This window comes from Cryptomeria japonica, chromosome 8 (assembly GCF_030272615.1).
Source record: "Cryptomeria japonica chromosome 8, Sugi_1.0, whole genome shotgun sequence".
NCBI lineage: Eukaryota > Viridiplantae > Streptophyta > Pinopsida > Cupressales > Cupressaceae > Cryptomeria > Cryptomeria japonica.
Window position 1 is genome coordinate 651,541,250 of NC_081412.1, and position 22,465 is coordinate 651,563,714.

Here is a 22,465-nt window from a genome sequence, read left to right on the forward strand (position 1 = left end):
CACAGTCTTGTAATGCTGTCATGTTTTGTGGCATCTTTTGAGTCTTCAAACTTTTAAGATCTTTAAGAGGCTATATTTATTGTTTCTACCTTGCCATTAATACCCCTTTGCGGGCCAGGGACAGAGTGAAGGAGTACATCCAAACAAAGAAAGGAAGTTGTATTAGTTTTAATACTGTCAAAGTGCAGTGATGGCGATGTATGAACAACAGTCATAAGAAATCCTTTCCTATTTGTTTTGCAGGGTGTTACAACTTCTATCAAGGAATTTTTGCATCTACATTTGATAACCTCTCATTGTATTTGGTTTACCAATGTTGAAAATGTATGAAAAACATTAAAAACATTGTTGTCTCAGTCCTCTAGACTGTTTTTTCTGTGTAAGGGCAGCAGTATGGCATTTGTTTGACATAATGACAATATTATAAGATGGTTTTTGGATTATTGGAAGTGTTTGATAGATTTCATAGCAAGGTTTTAACATTTAAATTGGGTCTAGCATCATGGAGAAGATCTTTAATTTGCAAACCCTCACTAAAACCTTCAAAAAACCTTGAAATATGCCTCTTTTGTGGGACAGTCCTCAAACAGTCCGTACAGTACTCGCCATAGAAAAAATATTTGATTTTTCATCATCAATTGACCACATCTCCAAGGGTTTTCCATGAATTTTAGCAGGTTGAGCAGGGTGAACAATTTTCACTAAAAACTAGGGCTAATTCTAGTAGCCTTTTTTGGAGCTAATTTGACAATTTCATGAAATCGGTAAGGAAGGAGAAGTAAATGATTGTTTCAAACCATCAAAATTGATGAGTTAAGACCTAAGACACCCTACTACAAGCTCCACAACATTTTATTAAGTCATTTGAACAAGATGACCTTTTGAACTTAGAAGTTGCCTTGAGTAAACCAACGTTCTTTGCATCCAATTTGGATATTTTCATTCTTGAAAGGTGAAGGACAGTCATCAGACTTTGCAGACCTGTCTAGATGCTCAATCAACACATTAATATGATTGAAATCCTTAAAGGTACAAACAAGGTTAGGTAAACCATGGTTCTCCAACAGTTGCCCATTCCTGGAAGAGAGGAGATTCAGCCAATTGGACAACCAAACTTGTTCATTTTTGGTGACACATAAGAGGACCTCATTTCAGATTTGAATGCCTTAGCATGGAAGGTAAGGAGGAGTGATGTCCAATACAGTAGGGTGCAAGCAGTGTTGAATAGAGAGGAGGAGATAGGGGAAAGGTTTAGAAGAATCCCATTTGTGCCTAGGGATTGATTTGGGAAGCATATTGAGAACAAAAGCCCACCAACCTCAAAGAAGACCAACTTCTACTCTACCTCCTCATCATAGTGGTATCAGAGCCAATTCAGATTTGGGTTGAGAGATTAGCACATGTTAGGTAGTGAGTCAGTGGGAGACAAAACCAACAACATGGTGACCAATGCAGGGTTAGCAAAGAGGATGGAGGATCAGGTTGAAGAAAATAGACTCCTTAGGGAAAGATTACAACAACTTGAAAAAAAGTTGAACCAAGTAGAAGTCAAGACTGAAGAAGTCAGTGAGAGAGTAGAAAATGCTTAAGATAAGAAGGAAACCTTAGAGGAAGAAGTCCCAGAACCAGATCCAATCTTGGATAGAGAACAAGAAACCTTTTTACAAGCTTTGAAAGCTTTGACTGGAAAGGCCCTAGATGGAGTGTCCCTTTTCAGTGGTAAGATGGAACCAGAAGCACTAATGGAGTGGATAGAGGGTCTAGAGAATCACTTTGAATGTGATGGCATTACTGAAGCACAGAAAGTGAAGGTAGCCAAATCCAGAATGAGAGGGGCAGCCTTAACTTGGTGGAAGTTCATCCAAGAGGAAAGGGTGAAAGAGGGAAAGAAACCCATAACCACCTGGAAGACAATGGCAACTAAAATCAAAGACACCTACATGCCTGAAGATTATGAAATCTAGTTACATAGGAAGAGACAAAACTTGAGACAGAAAGACCTAGATGTCAGTAGTTACACTGAAGAATTCCAAAAACTAAGCCTTAGATCTAAGGTACAAGAAGATGAAAATGTCAAAGTAGCTAGGTATCTCAATGGGTTAAGATGGAATATTCAGGAAGAGTTAAGCCTATGGTGTCCCAACACATTACAGAAGTGTTTTCAATTAGCACTGAAGGTAGAAGAGAGAAACAAGAAGAAACAAGAACAGAATAGTAGAGGCAGAGGCAGAGGAAACAAAGGCAGTCATAGAGGCAGTTTTGGGGGAAGATACACAGATCATAGGTCCCAGGGGGAGTCTAAGCTTATTGAGCAAAGCGGGGATTCTAAGAGCAGACCCAATTATAGGGGTAGGGGATCAGGCAACCCAGGAAGGGGTAGATCTAATGGACCTGGAAGAGGTTCATACTTCTCCACCGTGAAATGTTATAACTGTCAGAAACTAGGCCATCCAGCATATAGATGCCCAGAGAAGCCAAGTTCATCTCAAGGAGGTGATAAGAGAGTCCATTTTGTGCAAGAGGAAACCACACCAAATCAAAGGTGTCTACCATTAGAAGAAGGGGAAAACCTCATGATCAGGAGGATTCTCATGAAAGAGCCATCTCAGAAAGATATGTCTCAAAGGAAAGCTCTTTTCAGGATCAAATGTAAGATCCAAGGAAAGGTGTGCAAAGTTATCATTGACTCAGGATCAACTGATAACATCATATCAGAAGAAGTTGCTACAAAACTTCATCTACCTAGAATACAGCACAATGAGCCCTACAAGGTTACATGGTTGGAAAAAGGGCAGCATGTATTGGTGAGTGAACAAACATGGGTAGAGTTTAACATAGGTGAGTACCAAGATAAGATTTTGTGTGATATACTACCTATGGATGCTTGTCATTTGCTCTTAGGGAAGACCTTGGCAGTTTGACAGGAAAGCACAATATGATGGTGAAAAGAACTCATACTCATTTTTCAAGAATGGTATCAACTATAAAATTCAGTCCCTTAATGAAGAAAGTGAGGGCAGCAAACCACAAGTTCCCAAAACTTTGTTAGTTGGTGAAAAGGAGTTCATTCATACCCTAAAAGAAGGTGATGGCATAGGTTTTGCATTGATAACTAAACTAGTTGATGAAAAGAAAGAAAAGAAGGTAGAAATCCCATGTGAGGTGCAGCAACTTCTATATCAGTTTAAGTCAATTGTTAATGATGGTCAACCAACCTCTCTACCTCCTCAGAGAGCCATTAGCCACCAGATAGACTTCATCCCAGGTGCATCCTTACCAAACAAAGCTGCTTATAAAATGACACCTGAACAAAATCAGGAAGTGGCAAGACAAATCCAAGAGCTCTTAGACCAAGGATTGATTAGAAAAAGTATTAGTCCATGTGCAGTACCCACAGTGTTAGCACCTAAGAAAGGTGGGGCTTGGAGACTTTGTACAGATTCAAGAGCAATAAACAGGATCACAATCAGGTATAGATTCCCCATCCCTAGGATAGAAGATCTTATGGATTGTTTAGGGGGAGCAAAATATTTCAGTAAGATAGACCTAAAAAGTGGTTATCATCAAATCCGCATCAAAGAGGGGGATGAATGGAAAACAACTTTCAAGACAAATGAGGGGTTGTATGAATGGCTAGTCATGCCATTTGGGTTAACAAATGCACCCAGTACATTTATGAGATTGATGAATGAAGTGTTACATGACTTCATAGGCAGGTTTGTAGTTGTGTACCTTGATGACATCTTAATTTTCAGTAAAACTAAGGAAGAACACCTCCAACATTTGCAGATTGTCTTACAAAGATTGAATGATGAACAACTTACTATCAATCTAGAGAAATGTGATTTCCTTAAGCAAGAGCTAGTCTATTTGGGTTTTGTTGTTTCAGGGGGTGATTTGAAGATGGATCCAAGTAAGGTAGAAGCCATAGCTAATTGGCCAACCCCTAAGAATGCTAGTGATGTCAGGAGTTTTCATGGACTTGCTCAATTTTATAGGAAATTTATCAGAGGTTTCAGTGAAATATGTGCACCTATGTTGGAAACCATTAAGGGTGGTGTGAAAGTGAAATTTCAGTGGATAGAAGCAGCCAACAAGGGATTTGAATTGTTAAAAGTCAGAGTTGCTACCCAACCAGTGTTGATTCTACCTAGTTTTGACAAATTGTTTACCTTAGAGTGTGATGCAAGTAATATTGCTATTGGTGCTATTTTGAGTCAGGATAATAGACCTATTGCATTTTTCAGTGAAAAGCTTAATGATGCTAAGAAGAAATATTCTTCATATGATCTGGAAATGTATGCTTTGGTTCAAGAACTTAAGAAATGGAGGCATTATCTTCTTCCTAAAGAATTTGTGGTTTACACTGACAACTAGGCACTTAGTTTTCTCAATTTACAGGATAAGCTTAGTCACAGACATGTTAAATGGGTAGAGTCTTTGCAAGCATATACCTTTACTTTGAAGCATAAGAAAGGACAGTGCAATAAAGTACTTGATGCATTGAGTAGGAGGTTACTTACTGTTCAAGAAATTTAGATTAGAAGTATTGGTATAGAATGTTTCAAGGATTTATATCCACATGATTCTGATTTTGCTGATATTTACAAGGTTTGTCAAGATTTCCATAATACTTTTCATAGTCAATATGCTAACTATACTTTGCAGAATGGATTGTTATTCAGGGGTGGACAGTTATGTGTGCCAAAAGGTTCAATGAGGGAGAATCTGATACAGGAAAAGCACAATGGTTGCTTGAGTGGTCACTTTGGTCTTAATAAGACTTTGGAATTGGTTCAGAGTCACTATTTTTGGCCTAAGATGCAAGCAGATGTCTAGAAATATGTTGAGCAATGCATGGTATGTCAGAAAGCCAAGGGTACTAGCACTAATGCTGGTTTGTATCAGCCTCTTCCCATACCTTCTAGGCCTTGGGATTGCATCAGTATGGATTTTGTGGTAGGTTTACCCAGAACTAAAGCAGGGTGTGATAGTATTTTTGTGGTTGTTGACAGATTCAGTAAAATGGCACATTTCATACCTTGCAAAACTACTAATGATGCTAGTCACATTGCTTTTCTTTTCTTTAAGGAAGTTGTAAGAATTCATGGTTTTCCATCCAGTATTGTATCTGATAGAGATGCTAAGTTTTTGGGTCATTTTTGGAAAACTTTATGGAAGAAATTGGGTACTAACTTGTCTTTTGGCTCAGCTTACCATCCATAGACAGATGACCAAACAGAAGTGGTGAACAGAACATTGGGTAACCTACTCAGATGTCTTACCAAAGAATACGGGCAAAGTTGGGATCAACTCATCCATCAGGCAGAGTTTGCATACAATGACAGTGTAAACAGATCCACTGGTAAGAGCCCATTTCAGATTGTTTATGAAATGCATCCTAGAGGTGTTTTCGAGTTAAATGATGTAACTAATTTGCAACAAGTGAGTGGCACAGCAGAAGATATGGCACAGTCTATGAAAGAAATTCATGAGCAGGTACAGAAGTCTTTACAGGAAACTACTGAAAAAGTTAAGGAGAGAATTGATGCTTCAAAAAGAGATGTTCAATTTTCAGTGGGTGATTATGTGATGGTCCATCTCAACAAGTCACGGTTACAGAAAGGAGTGCCTACTAAGTTACAAATGAGAAGAGTAGGACCATGCAAAATCTTGACTAAATATGGCCATAATGCTTACAAAGTTGATTTGCCTAATGAAGTTTCTATGTCTCCTATTTTCAATGTTGCAGATTTGGTGCCATTCAAAGGGGAGCTACCATCAGATTCACAAAGAGTTTCAGATCTTTCTCATTCCCTTTCTGATCTTTCTCTCCCCTCTTCTTCTACTCCCATTCCTCAACAAGTACTAGATTCAAGAATCATCAAAAAGACAAGACACCATACCTACATGGAGCATCTCATCAAGTGGAAGGATAAACCAGTTTCTGAAGCCACATGGATACCTAAAAGTGACTTTCTCAAAGCTGGAATTCCTTTTTCTTTACTGCCCAAAGGAGTCACATGACTTCTTTGTCCTTCGGGGAGTATGGTGCAAGAGCACCTGAGCACCTGAATGCTCAAATCCTAGCAAGTATAGCATTTTGTTGCAAATTAAGCATGTGTGTTTATTTTATGCTTCTAGTAGGTTTAATAGGTTTGTTTTGTGGTGTAATAAGACTTGGAACTCATTGTTATTTAAGAGTTTCCAAGATTTTTGTTTTTTTGCTCAATGGGCCAAAAACTGTCAATTTTGGGTCCAAATGAGCATTTTTGAATTTTTGATGTTGTAAAGCCTTGAAAGGAATTGGAGCATGTTTATTTAGTGTTTCTAATGATGTTGAGTCATTGGTTTGAGTGCCAAGTCACCAGGAGTCAAAATGCAACTTTTTGAGCAACAAAAGTTGTCAAAAAAGTTGTCAAAAAGTGTAAAAAAGTGACTTTTGGTGGTTTTGGTTAGTTCCAACCTATACCTATCTGTACAAAGGCTTCAATAAGTTGGCACATGTTTAAAAACCATGTTCCCATTTTTGTATGTATGGTTCATGTCGGAAAAATAAGAGAAATACTTGTTTTGCTCTTGTTTTTGTGAGTTTTAACTAGTTTCCTGCACTTTTGAGAGTACAGTCCGTACCATGGCTTCATGAGTCCGTACTACTCCTATTTTTAATTGGTGTGATCTCATTTTATGTTTGAGTAGTGATTTGGAACAAGTTTTGTTTGAAGTGCTCTTGGGAAAGGCATTGTTTTGTGGCTCCAATGGAAGATCATTCATGGTCCAACTAATTTCTTCAAAGTCTCTTCATCCATGGCTTTGAGGAAATTTGTTGGATTCTCTGTACATACTATATCATACATCTATTTTCCTTTTCTAGCAATGCACAAGTGTTTGTAAACCCATGGCAAGTATGTGAAATGATCAACTTGGCTTGGGTATTCTTAAAATTGTTTGAATGGTACTTTGTTGTTCATAGCACTGTACTTTGAAATGTTGAAGAAGAACTATGTTGGAAAGAGTTATCATTGCCTTTTACCATCCTTGTCTCTCTCATGACTTGGTTGGATGCAAGAAGCAAAGGTGTAATCAGATTGTAAAACAGCGTGTCACTGTTTCATTGTTGAAATCTCAGTGCCAACCTCCCTCAAGGACAATATGGAATGATGGATTCCTTTTTTTATGTATCATGGAATGTATTTAATAATGTTTTCAATGTTAAGAAGATAAGATACACAATTTGGTTGTAAAGGATGTTAGAGTAAAGTAATTAATTAACTTTACTCTCCTCTTAAGATTTCTCTTTATATATACATTAGTCATTTAATAATTAATATTTAATTATTAAATGCTCACACCTTAGGGTTAGGTTTTCCTTTCGATGTTGATCTCCTTTATAAGGATTGATCTCTTGTATTATTGACATATTCTTGGTTCATTTTTTTCTGATAAAAAATCTTTTCACTTTGTCAGAGCCAAAACCCTTGTATTCGTTCTCTCTCTTTCTCTGTGACAGGTTTCTTGCATGCAGGTTTCTTTTGGGTTCTATGGATTTGTATTTCTCAAATCCTACATGGTATCAGAGCCAGATCTACTGCAACTTGTTCAGACTTTTGAAAGATTTTGAGATCCAAGTTTTGGTTGCATCAGATCTGTGTTTGTCTTCTGTTTTTTATTTTGGAATAGGGGTTTTTTTTTCGGTGCCTTTTGAGCCCAAACGGACCTCACCGTTGAGCTCGTAGCGCCCAGAAACCCCTATTTTCATTTAAAATTCGTCCAATTTGGACACGGTTGCTCCAGAAGGCAAAAAATCTTATGCCCCAAGGCCGTACGGCCCCAGGGCATGCAGCACGAGGCGAAAAATTAAAAAAAAATCAAAAAAAAAATTTAAAAAATGCAGTTTTTTTTATTTAAAAAGGCACAGCCATTTGGAGGCACGCGTCGCCGATGCGCAGCCCAGCGGTCACCGCCCGGCCACCGCCGCCGGCGGTAACCACCGCCGCGCCACCCAGCGACGACCGCCGCCCGCGTGCCGCCCACGTGCCCCCCGCGCTCCGCCTGCCACCCGCGCGCCGCCTGCCCTCCACCAGATCCAGCGGCACCCCCACTGTGCCGCCCTCGCGCCACCGCCCCCTGCGTCATCTCCTGGTTGCCCAGAGGACCAAGGGCTTTCTTTTTTAAGCCCTTGAGGGCTCCAAGGTCCCCTCTAGGCCCTTTTTGGAGCTGTTTTACAAAATCGGGCATAACTCAAGCATCCGATCTCCGTTTTTTGAAAACGAATAGGAGTTGGAAAGCTGACTCCGAGTCCGTTCTAATGGTGTAGGAATTTTTTCAAATTTCTCTAGTTTGATTTCATTTTTTCGTAGTCAAAGTCCGGAGAGCCTTTTTGCACTCCGAGGGGCATAACTTGCTTGTTTTTGCTCCATTTTTTGAAAGTGAATAGGCGTCGGAAAGGTGTTTCTTTGCTCTTTCTAGATCTATAGTCTATTTCATCATTAAATTCTTCAGGTGCTCAAAATTTTATCTCAACCCGTTTCTACTTTCTATCATTTTCTGGCTTTCAGTTTGTACTGGGGATTAGTTTTTTGCATTGTGGGGGGGTGTTTTCTCTTGATTTTTGTTATTTATATCAGAAAACTAGAATATACAAACACCAAAACAATACAAAACAATCAAACCCCTTCTGCATCTTCTGTCTAGTTCTGAAAGACCACTTAATAATAATTAAAAAAATTCAGAGCAGTTGAGGCACAGTTCACAGGATGGCCGACAAACCTATTGACTCTCTCACACCGCATAATTACCACATTTGGAAGGGTCGCATGATGACTCTTCTCCAGTCTCGAGGGTTATGGTCCTGTTTGGATGAGATTCAACCTCAGTTGACACGTCCTTTTGAGGTTATGCAGCACAGGAACAATATGGATTAGGCTATGGGATTGATGGCTTTACACATTTCTGACAGTCTCCAGTTTCATCTTGAGGGTTGTCTCACTCCTCGAGCCATTTGGACCAAGTTTGAAGGACTTTTTGGTACTGTCAACGAGTTCAGAGCTTTGCAGCTTGAGGCAGAGTTAACTTCCTTGGTACCTGATTCATTTCCCTCTATTGAGGAATTTCTGATGAAGTTCAAACAACAAAGATCTATCTTGCAGGGTTGTGGTAAGACTAAGACTGATACAGAGTGCATTTTTCTGATCCTCTCCAAGCTTCGGGGTCCATTTCAGATCTTCTCTTCGTCCTTCTATTCCACCATGGATGCCTTCGGTGCTCGACATGTCATGCCTTCTTTTGAGGTCTTTTGTGATCATCTGACTCGTGAGCAAGCTAAGCTTAAGCAGTTGGATTCACTTTTAGGTTCACAGAACCAAGCATTGGTAGCCTAGTCCTCCAAAGGAAAATAGAAGCAGAAACCGAAGCATAAGAAAGATTCAAAGGCTAGTGAGAATCCCTCCAAGCCACCACCTAAGTTTGAATAAAAACCACAGTCCAATTCTAAACAGGGAAAATCTTCAAAGTCTGGTGAGTCTTCCTCCAAGACTAAGAAGAAATCAGGTGATCCTTGCAGTTTTTGTGGCAAGGACATCTCATTTCCAGGTGTTGGAAACATTTAGAGGCTCTGGAGGAAGCCATGCAGCAGCATAATATCAGTGCACCACAGCCTCCTTCACAGCCCACAGGGAAAGGTCATGCTCTTTCTACACGAGCATTGTCCTCCGCATCCACTTGGATTCTAGATTTTGGTGCCTCTCACCATATGACACACACAGAGGATTTGGTCACCACTCTTGCTCCTACAAGCACTAGACATATTGCAATTGATGAATCAGCACAACTTTCCGTTCAGGGTTCCGGTACTGTTTCATTGGATGGTGGTTGTCTACAGGATGTACTTTTGGTTCCTGAAATTTTGACAAATCTTCTATCCGTTTATCAGATTTGCCACTCTGGCTCTGGTAAGACAGTTGAGTTCTCACCTCATGATGTGGTTATTCGAGATCTTCATGATCCTAACTTGGTTGTGGCTACTAGGAGTGTGGATTCTGCATCTCACTTATATAGTTTTGATGGCTTTGAGAGTTCAGACACTGTTGGTTCCTCTCTTATAGCACATGCAGATTCAGTGAGCAGGCTTTGGCATGAGCGTTTTGGCCATGTCAATTACAAATATCTACAGTAGATGAGTACACAGGCACTTGTGATTGGGCTTCCACAGATTTCTTGTACGGATGGTGTATGTCATGGTTGTGTCCTTGGCAAACATCATCGAGATCCTTTTCCTAAGGGTCGAGCCTCTCATGCTAAGGCAGCCCTAGAGTTGGTACACAGTGATCTTATGTCCTTTTCGACTCCTTTTTCAAGGGCCCGTTATGTGCTCACTTTTATTGATGACTTCTCTAGATGTATATGGGTGTACTTTCTTAAGTACAAGTCTAATGTCTTTGACTCATTCAGAATTTTTAAGACATTTGTGGAGAAGCAATCTGGACTTTCTATCAGGAGGATACGCACAGATAATGGGGGGGAGTATGTAAATCAGGCTTTCAGAGATTTTTGCACTGAGCATGGTTTACAGCATCAGTTTACAGTTCCTTACACCCCTCAGCAGAATGGTGTTGCTGAGAGAAAGAATAGATCCTTACAGGAGATGGAAAATTGTATGATACAGTCTCGAGCTATGAGTTCTTCATTTTGGGCTGAGGCAGTCAATTGTGCCAATTATATTCAGAATCGGATGCCCCATAAGGCATTGCAACATATGACTCCTGAGGAGGCTTGGACCCATGTCAAGCCTGATGTTTCTACATTCCAAGTTTCTGGTAGTGAGGCTTGGGCATTTATTCCTGATGCTCAGCAGAAAGCCATAGAGAGGAAGAGTCGACCACTCATATTTGTTGGCTACTGTGAGGATGTTAAGGCATACAGGTTGTTTGATCCTGATTCCAGAGAGGTCCTGTTTCGGCGGGATGTCTAGTTTGATGAGTGCTATCCTCAGATGGATTCTCCAGCCCCAGCTTCTCCCTTATTGCCTACTCCTCCCTCTTCATCTCTTGAGGATTACTTATCTCTTGAGGATGATGTAGATGATGATCCACCATCTCCACCACCACCTATTGCTCCGTCTTTGCCGAGGTGGGCCCATGATACTGTTGAGGCAGCTAGTTCTTTGGCAGGTGATCCTTTAGATACTCGTCGCACTCGTGCTCAGACATCTGGTTCTAATCTTTTGAGTCATGCCCTTTCAGATGATCCTCAAAAGTTTTCAGAGGTGACAGGACACCTTGAGTGGGATAGGGCCATGGATGAGGAGTATTCTTCTTTGATGAAGAATCATACTTGGGATCTTTGTCCTCTTCCTAAGGGAAGAAAGTTGGTTCGGTGCAAGTGAGTGTATCATACCAAGTATGCTTCAGATGGTTCTATTGATAAGTATAAGGCCCGTCTTGTTGCGAAGGGGTTTTCTCAGGTAGAGGGTATTGACTACTCTGAGACCTTTGCTCCTGTCGCCAAGATGAATTCTATACGCCCGGTACTTTCACTTGCAGCTTCACAGGGATGGACTGTGTTTCAGATATATGTGAAGAGTGCCTTCTTGCATGGAGACCTACATGAGGAGATCTATATGGAGCAGCCTCAGGGATTTGTGCAGGACACTTCTTTGGTTTGCAGACTTCGTCATTCATTGTATGGTCTCAAACAAGCCCCCAGGGCTTGGTATGAGAAGATGGACTCTTTCCTGCTTTCCTCTCACTTCACACGCTGTCATTCCGATCACACTGTGTATATTCAGCATCAGGAGGGCGATCTTTTGATTCTTGTGCTATATGTAGATGATCTCATTCTTATAGGTAGCTCATCCTCCATGATTCAGAGTGTTCAGAGTGCTTTGATGGAGCAGTTTGAGATGACAGATCTTCGTCTCTTGCACTTCTTTCTGGGTCTACAGGTTATTCAGTCTTCGGATTGGATTTCCATATTTCAGGAGAAGTATGCTCTTGATATGCTTCAGCGATTTGGCATACTTGATTGCAAGTCTGCCCCCACTCCATTTCAGTCAGGTGTTGTTTTGTCTTCCACTTGCTCTACTCCTTCAGTAGACCCCACTTTATACAGGCAGTTGGTTGGCAGTTTGTTATACCTGATACATTCTCATCTTGATCTTTCCTTTGTGGTTGGCCTTGTCTCTCGTTTCTCCCATGATCCTCATGAGAGCCATTGGCAAGCAGCCAAACGTATTTTGAGGTACATTCGGGGCACCACACATTATGGCATTCACTACACTTCAGGATCCCCTCACATCATTGGCTTCACTGACTCCGATTGGGCTAGTGATGTCAATGATCGGAAGTCTACTTCTGGCTTCGTTTTTTGCCTTGGTTCTGGTCCTATTACATGGTCTTGCAAGAAGCAGTTTGCTATTGCATTATCATCTACAGAGGCTGAGTACCGTGCAGCAGTGTTAGCCAGTCAGGAGGTTTTATGGCTTCGGCAGTCGATGACAGAGTTTGGGTTTCCTCCAGATTGTTCCACTATTCTTTGGTGTGACAATCAGAGTGCCATTCACATTTCTCGCAACCTAGTGGAGCATCAGTGGACAAAGCACATTGAAATCCACATGCACTTCATGAGGCAGTTGATTCAGGATGGTTCTCTCATCTTGGAGTACATTCCTACAGAGGAGCAGGTTGCTGACATCTTCACTAAACCTTTGGCATCTCCGCGCTATCTTCAGTTGCTCTCCATGCTTGGGGTGAAGGAAGTTGTCCTTGGGGGGTCTCAGTGAGGCCTTCCTTCCTTCATGTTTTCTTTTCAGCATGTTTTTGTATCTCTTTTTGGAGAGGAGTTTTTTCCCACTGGGTTTTCTCCTTTACTCCGCTTTATAGAGATTTTCTTGTATTTGGGTACCTAATCATGCCTTGTTGCCGGGACCCTCTTTTGCATTGTAGTTCCTTTTCTTTCTTCTACATTGTTTGTAGCTGCATTGTAGCTCATCTTAAGGGGGGGTGTTAGAGTAAAGTAATTAATTAACTTTACTCTCCTCTTAAGATTTCTCTTTATGCATACATTAGTCATTTAATAATTAATATTTAATTATTAAATGCTTACACCTTAGGGTTAGGTTTTCCTTTCGGTGTTGATCTCCTTTATAAGGATTGATCTCTTGTATTATTGACATATTCTTGATTCATTTTTTTCTGATAAAAAATCTTTTCACTTTGTCAGAGCCAAAACCTTTGTATTCATTCTCTCTCTTTCTCTGTGACAGGTTTCTTGCATGTAGGTTTCTTTTGGGTTCTGTGGATTTGTATTTCTCAAATCCTACAAAGGACCTAAATAAGGATCCTAGGAAAGTGTATTCTTTGTCACAGTCTTGTAATGTTGTCATGTTTTGTGGCATCTTTTGAGTGTTCAAACTTTTAAGATCTTTAAGAGGCTATATGTATTGTTTTTACCTTGCCATTAACACCCCTTTCCAGGCCAGGGACAGATTGAAGGAGTACATCCAAACAAAGAAAGGAAGTTGTATTTGTTTTAATACTGTCAAAGTGCAATGATGGCGGTGTATGAACAACAGTCATAAGAAATCCTTTCCTATTTGTTTTGTAGGGTGTTACAACTTCTATCAAGGCATTTTTGCATCTACATTTGATAACCTCTCATTGTATTTGGTTTACCAATGTTGAAAATGTATGAAAAACATTAAAAACACTGTTGTCTCAGTCCTCTAGACTATTTTTTCTGTGTAAGGGCAGCAGTATGGCATTTGTTTGACATAATGACAATATTCTAAGATGGCTTTTGGATCCTTGGAAGTGTTTGATAGATGTCATAGCAAGGTTTGAACATTTAAATTGGGTCTAGCATCATGGAGAAGATCTTTAATTTGCAAACCCTCATTAAAACCTTCAAAAACCCTTGAAATATTCCTCTTTTGTGGGACAGTCCTCAACCAGTCCATACAGTACTTGCCATAGCAAAAATCTTTTATTTTTCATCATCAATTGACCACATCTCCAAGGGTTTTCCATGAAGTTTAGCAGGTTGAGCAGGGTGAACAATTTTCACTAAAAACTAGGGCTAATTCTAGTAGCCTTTTTTGGAGCTAATTTGACAATTTCATGAAATCGGTAAGGAGAAGTAAATGATTGTTTCGAACCATCAAAATTGATGAGTTAAGACCTGAGACACCCTACTACAAGCTCCATAGAATTGTATTAATTCATTTGATCAAGATGACCTTTTGAACTTAGAAGTTGCCTTGAGTAAACCAACGTTCTTTGCATCCAATTTGGATATTTTCATTCTTGAAAGGTGAAGGACAGTCATCAGACTTTGCAGACCTATCCAGATGCTCAATCAACACATTAATATGATTTAAATCCTTAAAGGTACAAACAATGTTAGGTAAACCATGGTTCTCCAATAGTTGCCCATTCCTGGAAGAGAGGAGATTCAGCCAATTGGACAACCAAACTTGTTCATTTTTGGTGACACACAAGAGGACCTCATTTCAGATTTGAATGCATTAGCATGGAAGGTAAGGAGGAGTGATGTCCAATACAATAGGGTGCAAGAAGTGTTGAATAGAGAGGAGGAGATAGGGGAAAGGTTTAGAAGAATCCCATTTGTGCCTAGGGATTGATTTGGGAAGCATATTGAGAACAAAAGCCCACCAACCTCAAAGAAGACCAACTTCTACTCTACCTCCTCATCACTCATACATTTCATTCTTGATCATCATGAACATCAAGGTCATCATTGCCAACATCATCATCTTCTTCTTCTTCTTCTTCTTCTTCTTCTTCTTCTTTGGGAAACTTTCAATCGTGATCATCATCCACTTCATCTTCTACTTCTTCAGTATCTTCTTCTTCCATCACATTATACTTTATCAGGCTTCCTCTTGGATCATGTCTAACAATAAATGACCAACCTGGTTTATGTGGAGCCTCTAAGTAAAATACTTTCTCACATTGGCTTGGAAGAACATAGGGCTCATCCCCAACTGGTTCAAATGACCTTGTATTTAGCATTATAAAACCATTATCATGTTCAATAATAGTTCTATCAGGATCATTTTTATTCAATCGTAGCTTGTACCATTTGATGACGAACAAAACTAATTTAAAGGAATTAAAGTCACACTTAAATATATCATCCAAAATGCCATAGTATCAATTTTGAGACTGTTGAGGATGTATGTCATTTCTCGATGAAATATTTGTCACCTCAAAGACTGCAATGATGCCAGAATCACAAGTTTTCTTTGTGTCATCCAACTTTTTATGTGAAATTTATGACCATTGCAGCACATAGCGTTGTGGTGTTTAACTTGCAAGATGTCAAACATGTAAAATTTATTACATTGTGAGTTGATAAACATATGGGTGATTAATAAATTTATATGTACCTGTTTATCTCTTAAACCATATGCTAAATCAATTTCCCTTTGCGTAACATTGGAATCTCCATTATGATGAGCTTCTTTAACCAATGAAGCCACACCTTCCCATGTTAACGAGCGTCCAAAATGTTGACAATGTTCAATCCATAGCATCATCCAATCAAGATTGTTTGCAATATACAAATGTAGTGCATCCCACTCTCGACCAACTGTATAAAAAATAAATAGATGTCTTACAATTGATTTATTTTGAAGATTAAGAATTAATTAACTACAATAACATCTTATAATTACCTCTCACTTTCCTCAATCTATCTTTTCACATCAAGTACTCCCCTTCAAATTTGTTCATGGTGTTGGGATCCCAAATGCAATCCATGTGGATCTTTGCTGCAAACTTAGGAAGATATTCAGAAATGTACACCATAGTCTGGTATACCATAGAACCCTCAGGATGTGCTCTTTGTCGAACCAAAGCCTTCAAATATTTCAAGTGCCTCTCAACCATCCACATTGACCTAGTGTGTACAGGTCCACATAGTAGTGTATGAGGTAGTGTTCTTGTACATTGAAAAAAGCCGAAGGTAGACACTTTTGCATTTCACACATTAAATGAGGAATTTTTCTCTTCCAATATTTTATGTCATCTTTATGGATTTCTTTACATGACAACCACCTACAAGATATTCAAGACGCAAAAAAATATATTACATAATAAGTAAAACAAATAGAAAATATAATATCTATACAACAAACTGAACAAATATCACTACTTACCTCATCTATTTTCCAAGATCATATATGACTTGCTTGACATTATTGTCAAAGTCATCTAGGAGAGATAGAGGTAGAACGTACTGCAACAATTATAAAATTATCTTTTCATTTTTTTGTAACATATACAATGAAAAGTACACATACGTGCAGTACTTAAATACATACTAAAAACACAAGAACATGAATTACCTTAATGAAGGTATGCCAATCATGCATTTTCATCCCTGACCCAAATTCACTTTTCTTTGATATGAGATTGTTTATGTTTGCAGAAAATCCTATTGGAAATTTAATTTTCCGTATGACTTCTTTTATAGCATTGCTTTGTTGGTCCGCTAATAACCAAGGAAGCTCACTTATATTAATCTGGTCTCCATGGCTATTTGATTGAATTACATTTATCATTGCATGATTGGAATCCTGAATGTCACTACATATTTTGACAATTTTCTTTGTCACGCCTTCTGTCCAATATTTTCCATATTGTCTCTATTATATTCTTTCCAATATGCATACTATCAAACAAATGAACAATTTGTAACTACTCGTAGTAGGGCAACCTACTAAATTGTCGGGGATAACTTTTTAGTCCCTTAGGAAGGTGGTCATTTATGACTTCACGACCTTCATGATCATCAATCACATCATCAGTAAACAAAACAAAATAGAAAAGATGTTTTATGAGAAACCAATAGATGGAATGGCATTACCTTGATGATTAATTCTACTATATTCCAACTTCCACAGGTGAGGTGTCATTCTTTGTGGCTTTAATTTATTCTCTTCTTTCCCATTGAAAAGATGTTTTTCGGTATTTCGATACTTATGATTTTTGTGGAGAAAGTGCCTACACTCATCAAACACCTGCTTTCCTAAACTTTTTGAATGACGAGATTTCAACTTTGGACCACAAACAGGACATGCAAATTTTCCCTTTGTTTGAAGACCTACAAGATAATGTATAATTGGATTAAATATGATAATTTTTTGAATTATAATGTTCATGCACAACTTAAGCACTATAACATACCACAAAAACATGTTAGCCACGGGGCATCGTGTATTGTCCATAGAATCATCGCATGGAATTGAAATTGTCTTTGTCCTATTGGTGTAGAGACATCATACATAGTGACACCATTCCATAACTCCAGCAACTCGTTGATAAGAGGCTTGATATATACATTCATATCTTTAACTTGGTACTTACCTAATTGAATGAACAAAAACATTACATAATTATTATGACCATTTTACTACAATATTTATAATTAAATTTAGACGACTATATTTAATTTATAAAATACTTGGAACAATCATTGCCAACATTATGTGCTCCCTCTTTATTGACATCCATGGAGGAATGTTATTGTTAATAACAAAAATAGGCCACACTGAGTAAACATATCTCATCTCTCCAAATGGATTGACACCATCTGCTGCCAATGAAAGCCTGAGATTATGAGGTTCTTCTTTAAAGTGTGGCCACTTTTCCTCTATGTCCATAAATGTTGAACCATCCACAGGCATTCGAATAATCTCATCTCGACTTCTATTGAGTGCACAGTAATCCATAAATTGTGTCAAGCTAGTGCACTTGAATAATTGTTGCATACGTGGAATAATGGGAATATAGCAAAGAACCTTGCGAGGAACCCTTTTTGTTATTTGATCTGTTCGATATCTACTGATATGACATTCAGGGCATTCAATTCAAAATTCATGTTGTTTGTGATATATAATATGATCATTGGGACAAGCATCTATTGCTTGATACTCCATTCCAATATCTTTCATAACGGCAGATAATTCTCGGTATGAGAAAGGTAGAATATTTGATGGTGGTAACAAAAACTCACCTATCAAGCTACAACAAAAAAATATAATTTGTTAATATAAAGAATATTAATGGTACGACATGATTCAAAGTTTATTATGACATATATTACATACCTTAACATACGTGACATTGTTATGTTTGATAAACCATTCATAACCTTCAAGTTCACCAGCAACAATACAACAAAGAGAAGAGTTGCCTGCAAGCCTTCGTAAAGGGCCTCAGATGCCTTCTCAAGTAGAGGGACATCATGAACAATATCAAGGTCATCTTAATCATCATGATCAGCTACGTGAGTACTAAATGTGTCATGGATCAATGTATTTGTACCATCATCTTCAATTGTGTTTTCTGGCTCATGATCGTCATCTTCCATGGGATCATTATCTTCAGCTTTGATATTCACACCTCCATGTTCATCCACTTCGAAAACCATATTCTTCGGGTTGTGTTGATCCATACCATGTGCTCTGAGGTGCTCGACCTATATAAAATTGATAAACATAAATAAACCACGATCATGATCTCATCATCACGTGATTTATTATGTATATAAATTGTTAAAACGATATAATGAAAAACTTACCAATGGATGATAATCATGTCCACCTTCAATGTGACCATGCAACCTACAATGTTTCTTCATTATTTTGATTAGAAGTCTTCTAGTCTTTAACCCCTTACAAATTTTGCATGGACAATAACATTTTCCATCACCTTTTCTTTTCAAGTTAGACCACAATCTAGCAATTGTCTCCTTATTTTGTTGTTCGTTGATATTGTCTGACATGGTCTTTCTTCATAGGCAAGAAAATCAGGCTATAGAACTAGTTATATAGAAGTTGAAATGTTAGTTATGAAATCACGTTTCAATATAATATACCGAATTAAATTACTTGAAAATATAAATTATCATCATTGAGCCAAAACCCTTTAACTCTTCTTTTTCATCTCAAAACATATCTAATGGATTTGTGGTATGCAATCCTTGTATAAGATATTAAGTTGACTAATGTCTAATTGGGGTAATCCATGAGTGTCTAATGTGAATTCAGTATCCTAAACATTGGAGAGACCTTATCTGACTTGCCTAATCAATATGGTTGCTATCCTAATATGAAATACTGACTTCTACCCTTGCCTCTGCATCAAACTTCTCACATCATGTTTCTTCAACAAAACACACTAATATGAATTGAGCCAACACCATGAGGATAGAGTCAAGTATCATGGCAACTAATCATAATACGTGAAGATGGGGTTCACACATAAGTGTTGGCTCTCAACAATGCTACACTTCCAAAATTGTCAGTCTCAAGACTTGTCCTATTGGGTGAGCACTCATTGATGGCCACAAGGCCAAATCAATGTATGTAGGCTTTGAACTCCTAACTCTAGGCTAGGAGGACCCTACAGAAGGTCTATTAACACTCACTTGTTATTACAATAGAAAGAGCCTTCCTCTAAAACTTTGTTTGCAATGCACACATCAATATTGGTAATAATTGTTATGATGGATGGTCTATTAGGATGGTAAATAAAATTTTTTTTTTTTCCACCCTTTGAAACTATAACAAGGTATTTGACTTGGCAGGGTCCCCACACATCACTTCAACAACAAACATCAGGCAATTCAACCTTTTTCGTTCTCAATGCATTTTTTTTTGTCTTACACTGGTTTTCTCAGTCTGATACATAGGGATATCAAACCTTTCATGGCATCATCACACGTGCCTTCCAATATGTAGTCCTTTCATATTTTAGGTGCCTACACACTATGTTGTTGTTAAGTATTGATGTAGTCTTAAGAAATCTCATAACTCCATTACATGTCCACACTTGGGTTTACAAACACAACTCTGTCAAAATAAAAACAATATCAATAGTAAAACTATGACTGTGACAATCAATACCCTTAGGACAGTCATAGAAATTTAATCTATTTCATTTGGTTTTGATCGACAAATCCTTCCGAAGGTTGCATAGGGTCCCCTCACCCCTCTCTCTATCATCAACCACTTCAAAATACCAATCGCTTGGTCTTCCCACCAAATTCTTCCCTGATATGATACATAGCATGAAAAAAGGTCTATCATCAAGCATGATATGATACATAGCATGAAAAAATGCAAATAAAACCCCAATTTCATTAATAAAAACTCTTGGATGGCATGCCAAAGGCCTATTTATTCCCATCCAAGTGTGTTACAACCTCAAACCACCATAAACTAACTTTCCAACCATATTTTTAAGAAGTTTCTACAAGAAATGCAAAAGTTGTCTTGGCAATATGACAACTTTTTTCCCAATGGACCTCAAACTTTCACAATTAGGTCTCTATTTGTTGTTAGAATATGATCTATGACTAATTATTAGAGGATCTTACTAACTTAGGTATCATGCTTTTATGTGTCTCTGACATGACTCCTAGTAACTATAGAAGGATCTTACTAGTCCTAGATCTATGCCTTGTCTTTTTGATATGGTTCCTAGTGAGAATATATGAATCTTACTAGTTCTAAATGTCATAACTTTGTGTTTTGCATGCTCCTTGTGTGTTACCAATGTTACTCATATTACTCACTTTGTACTTCCCTTTTATCTCAATATTGTAGATTGACAATATCATAAGTCTTGGGAGCTACCACCTTTCCAAACTTGTAGATATCTTGACTCTTCAATATCTTGGTGAAAGAATATTTGGTTTCTCCATATTTTCCAAAGAGTAAATGAGCATAATTTCATACTCTTGCTTAGAGGGGGCTAAATATTGCATCATAAGTTGTATCTCTTTAAAAATATACACTAAGTTTGGACTCAATTTAAGTGGTTGAGCCTTATTTATGCCTAATTGTACTTAGGTTTGACAATGTTTCCATAAATTTGGTTCATTCCCTTATTCATGATGTTCCTCATGGCTCATTTTTATAGGCCTAGGGTCTTGGGAACCCTTATTCATGGAAATTGGACCTAAAATTTGAAAGATGAATGGTGGATTCGCAAAGTAGGAATTTCCTCTCCAAATTTGGACTTTCGCAAAAGTTCAATTTGAAAAGGTGCAAGGACCATCCATATAAGTTTTATCTTGAAAATTAAATGATAATACCATCCATGCATATTAAATGATATAGTCAAGTAATAAAGAAGGAAAACCATTTCTTGAAGTTGCCAAATGATTTTAAAGATGCACAACAGTCCACTAAATGCAATCCACTAAAAAAGAAAACAAAGTATGCTACAAGATAGTGGGTAAGATGCAAGGAATGAAGTTAAATAGACAAAGAAAAACCATGAATATTACCAAGTCACAAGTCATAGCTATGACCTCTTAGGTGTTTTTTCACTTGCATAAATTAGACTTCTTAAGGATAGAAACACATGTAGAATGTAGTATGAAGTCTTTTTGATGATTTTTGAAGTAGTTGAAGGAATGGATCATTTTAGTTATATCTAACCCAAGGCAATTTCAACTCAAAGTAAGGAATATAACCATATGTCCTATAAGTTTGGGAAGCTAACTGAGTAGCTAGATAAGGTAGAGCATGACTATAGGGTAGTCTTGAGACTCTTTTAGCTCGATTAGAACATGTACCAAGTATCTAGGAGCTTACAAAGCCAATTCAACCATATTTCAAGTGAAAATGCAACAAAAGGAGTAAAAGCTTTGAATACACGTCAAAAACCACTCTGGTGGCCAAGTAGGTGGAAATAGTCTTTTCCAACATTTTTTTTCTTCATAGATGCAGCCCTATATTCTCTTTATTATTTGAGATGAGAAATACATTATTGGCAGATCCGTTATTACTGAGTCCAATATTGATTTGATCTTGATACTGTCATAGAAGGAGTGACTATCCTAAGTGCTTTATACTATCACAAAAAATGAGTGTTGCAGTAGTGAATCTTCCTTTGACCTTTGGGTGGTTGGGAGGGTAAATACCCATGGTGGTATATGTTTAGTGGTTCTTGTAAGAGTATCCGAAAGTACATTGGTTTCTGGATATCTAGTACATTTTGTGAGTTGAGTACCAGGGGGATTACAAGACCCAGTTGAAGGAGGATTTGTGTGAATAAGGGTTGAGGGTGTTGGCAGTGATTGAATGTTGGAGAGATGGATTGTGACTTAGACATGTTTATTTGTCCTATTTGAGTGTGATTCAATGGTTGGGTGAGGGTTGGTGAGTATGGGTGTGTTTTGGGGTATTGAATCCTTTTGAGTAACTTGTGGCCTTGTGAAGGGTCTTGTGAGTAAGTGAAGGGTTGACACCTAATTGAATAGGTGAGTTGGGAGAAATATCTCCCTTGTTGGTTGAGTTTATTGGATTCTTTGCATCAACATGCCTTTTCACTATCAATCCATTCAAACTTCCACCCAAAGATTCAATCTTGTCAAAGTTCAAAATAAATTTCCTTGTCCTTACTATCTTGCATCAACTTTCATATCACTA